General features: G+C 30.0%; 1 long non-coding RNA gene across 1 annotated transcript; it reads right to left on the bottom strand.

Annotated features, from left to right (window-relative positions):
• Window positions 1–419: 419 nt before the first annotated feature.
• On the bottom strand, window positions 420–1754 carry LOC105763434 (uncharacterized). Its single transcript, XR_001124228.2, has 4 exons — window positions 1583–1754; window positions 1107–1489; window positions 929–997; window positions 420–714 (listed from the first exon to the last, which is right to left on the bottom strand). It is a non-coding gene; the product is annotated as an uncharacterized LOC105763434 (long non-coding RNA).
• Between the last annotated feature and the right edge of the window lie 5677 nt (window positions 1755–7431).

The raw sequence follows: 7431 nt of genomic DNA, 5'->3' as shown, positions 1-7431 counted from the left end.
TAGGATTCATTATTAGCAAAATCGTTAAAATCAAAGTATTAGCCAAATTCTAATTTCATGCAAGTTAGGTTGGGGACATTACCATCCTATACCTGGAGGTGTATATGGGCGGTAAAAGGACTCCTTGAAAAAGGTTTTTGCTGGCGAATTGGATCAGGAAAACATGTTCAAATTTGGGATGAAGCTTGGATCCCAGGCACTAACGACTACAAATTAGAGAATTCAAATATTGATCAATGGTTGGGACATGTATCAAAGCTTATTGAATAGGATACAAACAAATGGAAAGAAGAGTTCATAAGGAGTACCTTTCACCCCACAGACGCCGAAAGAATCCTGTGCATCCCCCTTCATTTAGAGGGGGAAATGGAAAGAATGGTTTGGTGCAGTGAAACGTCAGGGAAGTATACAATGCGGAGTGGGTATAAAATTTTAATATAGACCAAAAGCCAAACAAATATGTAAGCTAACCACAATTATTACAAGCCACTGTACAAAAAACTATGGTCGATTGATTTGCCCTCAAAAACAAAATTCCTAGTCTAGAAAACTCTAAATAATTATCTACCTACTTTCTCTAATTTTTTCCAAAGAAGATTGGCCAGTAGTAGTAATTGCCCTAGATGCATCAACTATCCCGAAACTACAGATCATGTATTCAAGGACTGCCCTTTTGCTGTTGCAGTTTGGTCAAGGTTGGGCTTTAGATGGTCCCTAAAACAAAATCAATTGCAATATAAGGACTGGGTGAAGATGTTGTTTGAAAAAGAATCAAGTCAACAAATAAAGACTATTGTAGGGACCATTTAGGGGTTTTGGATGGCTAGGAATAAATTGGTACATGAGAATTTGGTTCAGTTTGAAACCTGCCTAATTCAGTTTATCCAAAGCTATAAAAAGGAAATTGATGGAGTAAAGAAGAAATTACCTGTGAACCCAGTACAAAAGGAAAACTGGAAACCCCCGGAAGGATTGAATGTAAAAATTAACTTCGACGCTGCTTTCGACAGACAGAAAAAAAGATCATGCATTGGAATTGTGATCAGAAATTCTGACGGTGACATTCTAAAATCAATAATCTATGAAAACGAGCACATATCGACAACCTTTGCAGCCGAGGCTCTCGCATGCGTCCAAGTAGTGAGATTTAGGGCAGAATCTGGTTTCCTACGAGTTGAAATTGAAGGCGATGCGTTATCTATATTTTGGAAAGTACAAAGACAAGATGAAGATAGATAAAATATAAGGGCCTTTATTTCTGATGCAAAACGAATGAGAAGGAACTTTATCTCTTGTAGATTTCAACATGCAAGTAGACAAGCAAACTTAGTGGCCTATTCCCTAGCAATAGAAGGGTTAAAATATAGAGAAAATACTCATCTGAATATGATCGGACCTAGTGTGGTCGTTAGGGTCGATGCGAATGATAGGAATGGTGTCACCGAAGGCAGCAGAGGGGTTAGGACTTAAAATCAGGACATGAGAAGGGCTGTTAAAAGAAAAAGGGAAAACATATCAGGGAAAGGAACGTTGAGTTGTAAATTATTAGAATAAGAAATGGGATAATATAAAGGACGGGTACCTCAGATAAACAGATGGTAGAAATCCGGCAACAAATAATGCGAGTTAAGTCCGCCATTAAAGAGGTACGAGTCATCTAATGAGGGTGGAGTGTGTGGATTTCCTTCGAAGCATTGAAAGGAGGAAGCACATAAATGGAATTGGGTGCTGGTTTGATTTTTTAGGGTTTGTTACTTTTTTGTTGTTTTTTCTTAGGATATGGACTTGTTAAGATTAGGTTTTTTTGGGCCTTCCATGTTTGTAGGCCTTCTTTGTTAAAGCTTTGTTGGTTTTTTTCTAATAAAACACAGGCTAGGTCTCTTAGTTCAAAAGAAAAGATAGCAAGAAACAACTATCACTGATGATAATTAAACTTGATCAAAATATATTAAAAATAATAATATAAATAAATTATAATAAATTTTAAAGCCAACCCACATAACTTATTTATAGTGCTTAAAAAACATTCAATTTCATAATACTCTAATAAATATAAATGGAATTCAATAATAAATTAAATTAAATTAAACACAAAGATAAAATTTTTAAAGAAGTTTAAAATCAATTAAGTATTATAATATATCGAGAATACTTTAATACCATTTAAGCATTTCACATTAAACGTTTCAGTTTTATTTATTATATTTTATATTAAATATTTCTGTTATTTACCGCACATATTTAAATTTTTTTACGAGACATGATTTTAACATTTAGTTCCAACTATTAATTATTTTAATTTTCATGAGATCCCACTTAAACCAAATACTTCTACATGAATTAATAGAGAAAACAAATATGCCATTTTTGTTTTTACTTTATGTAATCATCCTTTTCCTCAATATATGCTGAAATTTGAATTAAGGTTAAATTTTATTATTAGTCCCTGTACTTTGTAAAAGGTATAGATTTAGTCACTATAGTTTAATTTGATCAAATTTAATCCTTGCACTTTTGAATTGGTCAATTTTAGTCCTGACCTAAACAATAGATGTTAAGTCTATTGGTTTAAATTCAATTATTAGTTATGTACTATACGTGCAGTTAAAGATTTAGCCCATATGTTTCAATGGGATTATTCTAAGTCGTGAATTTTGAAATTTCGGACTTGATGCAAATGACAATCATTAATATAATAATTGAATTTTAGTGGGAAATATATGGCAATAACAGTTGACCGGTATTAACATATGATAATATGTTTGGCATATCATATTTTGGAAATAACAAAACTTAATTTAATGAGTCTAATAGTTATCATTTGGTGATGATTGAAATTTTAAAATTTGAGAAGTATAAAGACTAAAATAACCAAATTAAAGTATAGGGACTAAATTCATAACTTTAACAAAGAAAAGAGATTAATAGCAACATTTAACCTTGAATTAATATAATCTTGACCGACAAATCAACCCATGTCTTTATGTTTTTTTCCTTAAATTCAAAAGAAACACCAAATTGGAAGCCCAAAAAATAGGTTTTATTATTTTATCATTTATTGTTTTTTCAGTCAATGTGGGTTGTTCATGATAATCTCTCTTTATCTTTATTCATATCATATCCTGAAAGATTATTATTACTAGTAGTATATTAAAAATGCCAATGTGTTAAGACAATTAGACCAAGTGGACTCACCTCAAAAGATGCTTATAATTGCAACTTTCTTTATGGTCGTTGCTTTAGATAATCAAACTCTCACATCACTTTATACTTACCATATCACTCTTCACACTCTTCTTTAAACTTCTATTAGATACGGAAAAGATCTATTTATATTGATGTAAAATTAAAATTGTTTTATATTTTTGTAAGGTTAATATTTTAACGATTCAATCGTTAAATTTATTAATATATTTGTACTTGTCATGCATATAAAATTTTGAATCGATCTCATTTCTCTATTATATTGATCTATAGTACTCAACGACTAGATTTTCTTATATAAAATAAATAGCTGAACATCAAATTTGACATGTATGATCTATATGAGTAAAATATTAAATTCAACGGTTAGATCGTTAAAATATTAACCGTACAAAGATATACGAAAAGGTGCAAAACAACTTCAATTTTACACCGATATAAGTGAATCCCTCTCCTTTAATGACAAAAAATTTAAATTTGCACACAATCATATTTGATTTGTTTTAAAGAAAAATGTTTACATTTCTAATATATATGAAATTGAAAGTTTTCACCATCAATTCACCAAATCTAGTCTTTAATTTGAGAAGAGAATGAAAATAGGCCAAGGGAAGTAAAAAAGCTAAACAACTTTAGGCCATTTAGAGCTATTGTCTTGTAATATTTAACGACAAAGATAAGAACCAAAAGAAAAAAGAAATGCCGACCAATTTTGACCATAATTTCCCATTTCTTCCTCCACCTTCATCTTACCTAAACCACCCACACATTTTCAAGTATAGGCCAAAAGAATGACATGAACTCAAGTGACTTTTGCCTAAGCTTCTTTTTACTTTTTACACCCTTTTTTTAGGGGGAGAGGGACATCTTTTTCTTATAAAAAAAAACACTAATAAAGAAAGAAGAGTAAAGAAGATAATGGGAATGCGAAAAGAATCTATTCACACTAAACACATATATTAATTAATTAATCACTATTAGGTTGGATTGAAGTTGCTTAAATGAAAACAAAACTCTAGTTGGAAGTCGGAAATACTTGCCTAACACTTTCATACACACCTACCTAGCTTTTGCCTAATTAAACCCTTTTTTTTTGGGTTAATCAACCTTGTCAACGTATAAGCATTAATTGTTAAATGATTATTTCAAGTCATTATTAAGTGGATAATTAGAATAAACAATAAGGATATTACAAGAAACAGATTTTAGTATCTGTTTTGTCGAAATCGATAAATTTGAAAAGTTTAAACTCTAAAAAGTAGAAACTGTCCAAAAGCTTTTCAAGTTGTTAGATGTTGGTTCATTGCATCAACCTAAACAGTATCAATAACAATAAAAACAAACAATTTTTTCGACAAGGCTTTTGCATATTTGGCAATTATCCATCAATTGCTCTGTACTTTGTTGCCTGCTTTGATGTTACAATTTGGAGCCTTTGAATGTAGTCCTTTTGTATAATAAAAGTAAGTGAGGATAAAAAGGTATATCTCATATTTATAATATTTTTGTACGGTAGTGAAACATAATGATAAGGTATATTGTCTTTTCAAGAGGTGATATATGTTTAAAATTTGAAAACTATTATTATAAGAAATAACATAAAACCAACATAAAAATACAAAAAATAATCATATGTAATAAATTTAATATGAATGATATAAATGGATACCTATATCTACATACAAATTGAAAATTGAAAATTGAAAATAATACTTGAAGAATCGTAACAAATAAAATAATGATACTTATAAATTTTGAGTTACAATGTAACACCCTAACTCGATCCGATTGGTTGAATCAAATCTTGGGTATTACTAGGTTAATACAAACAAAAACTTAATCTACTTATACAAATTTAAATCAATTACAAGTTACATAATTACTATGTTTCAAAACTAAAATACACAATTACATATACAACTACAACACGTATAATAGGTTACAATAATATCTAAATAGAAATCCTAATCCATTACAGATGCCCCAAAGTAGGGACTTCTAAGTGACAATTCAACCCTAGAACACGTCGCCAAACTCGTTCTGTATGCATAATAACCCAATACGCCGCTTCTTGGCGTAGTCCTGGCATCATCCCTCCTGGCGCAGACCCACACCATCTCATCTGTAACATAACACACACGGATAAGTCCATAAGAACTTAGTGAGGAAAATATCATTTACTTGAGTCATATTTTCACATTGCAATTGATGGTTTAGATAGACAATCCTATCGTTCTTAACTTTCAACTTTGTCTTTGACTAATACTTCCTCAAGTTCCACTCATTTATACTCATTCGTTACCATACCTTAATCATAAACTATTTCCTTTTTCTTATCAAAGCGTCTTCGATACGTCACTTACATCCTTCAATCTCTAAGTCTTCACCTCATCACGGTTCAAGAAGAAACACATGCAGAGATAACCGATACTTCCTTCGACACCAAATTTTATGTCATTAATCAGAACACGTTTTTAATTTTAATCCATTACTACTCCATCTCTTTTCATTTCATTATTTCCAATTGAGCCTTAGCCTTGTACCATACTTTACCATATAGTCCATAGATGTAGATTGCCCTTACTGATTTCACTAATTTCGTTTAGGAGCCAAACAGAACTTGCCACTAAGAAAATTCATTAGAATACGCTATGAAGGCCTTATCATAGTATGCCACAAGGATCATCCTTCAAAGTTCTCTAAGAACCTTATTAAGACATACCGCAAGGGCAGCCCATCTCGGTATGTCACAAAGGCTATGCTTGTAGTGTCGCAGCCCGATTTCGACCCTAATCAGACATAGTGGTTTCGGGACCACGAATCCGAGTCTGAAAAGTATTTTAATATTATTTTATATATTTATTATGTGTTAATTTACATGTGTGAAAGTTTCGTAAATTAATTTTATTTTTTGTGTGCTTAATATAATAAAAGGACTTAATCGCGTAAAATGTAAAATTGACTAATTAAGGTGTAAAGTGCTAACTTGCTAATGTCTTTATAATGTGAAGTTCTTAATAGGAAACTAGGCCATTAATCAAGATAATGGACGACATTATCCTTATAATTTATAGTTTTTATATTATGTATAAAGGTTATAATAATATATTATATTATAAAGTTAATATATTAAAAGACAAACAAATTAAAAGCCACATTTTCATCTTATTTTGACCGAAACTAGAGAAAAGAAAAAGAAAGAAACCTAAGCTAGGTTCGACCATCTTTTGAAGCTTAATTCAAGGTTAGTTTTTGTTCGCTTTTTGATAATTTTTACGTTTTTGAGATCGTTGCTTTGAATACTTCAAAACCCATGTCTTAATTTTGTGAATTGTTGATGATTTTGAAATGTGCCATTGATGAATGCTTGAGCTTTGCGATAGTTGATGATGAAAAATGAAAGATATGTAAAAGATTAACATGTTTTGTCTTTAAATTTTTGGTCAAATTGAGTAATTAGGGCTGAATTGTGAAAATAATTTTTTAGGGACTAAAATGTGAAATAAATGAAATGTGTGGACTTGTATGAACACTAGGAACATTCGGCCCTAGTATGGCATGATTAAATTTTGTGTATTTTGTGTTTTGTGCAAAAAGAACTAAATTGCAAAAACTGTAAAATGTTAGGGCAAAATGGTAATTTTCCTATTTATATATTTTTGGATTTAATTGAATGATTTGATGAATAAAAAGGCTAAATTTGAATATATTTAGATCAAGAAACAAAGAAAACAGAATTGGATTGGGGAAGAACGAAAGTAGTTGAATAGTCAAACGTGTCCATCGATATCCGAGGTAAGTCAATTAGCAAATAAATGTTAACTAAATTAAATATATGCTTATTATATTTATTCTACATATGATAAGCTGAAACTTAAAATATTCAAATTGAATGAAACTTTAAATTTTATTATTAATAGCGAATACAAGAATTTACTTTGGTAAGTTGATATTAATGATGCAAATTACATGTATGTTAGCTAAAGTTTGTTTAAATTTCAATAATATAGAACTAATAGTGGATAATATATGTATATACATGTATAAGTTCTTGAATTTAGTTAAAAGTATGTATGTTATATTTATACATATAAAGTTCAAATATATATGTATATACATGAATAAATTCTTGAATTTAGTTAAAAGTATGTATGTTATATTTATATATATAAAGTTAGGATATATATGTATATACATGAATAAATTCTTGAATTTAGTTAAAAGTGT

The sequence above is a fragment of the Gossypium raimondii genome, chromosome 12 (genome assembly GCF_025698545.1).
Source record: "Gossypium raimondii isolate GPD5lz chromosome 12, ASM2569854v1, whole genome shotgun sequence".
Lineage (NCBI taxonomy): Eukaryota > Viridiplantae > Streptophyta > Magnoliopsida > Malvales > Malvaceae > Gossypium > Gossypium raimondii.
This window is presented reverse-complemented; position numbering and strand designations above follow the sequence as displayed.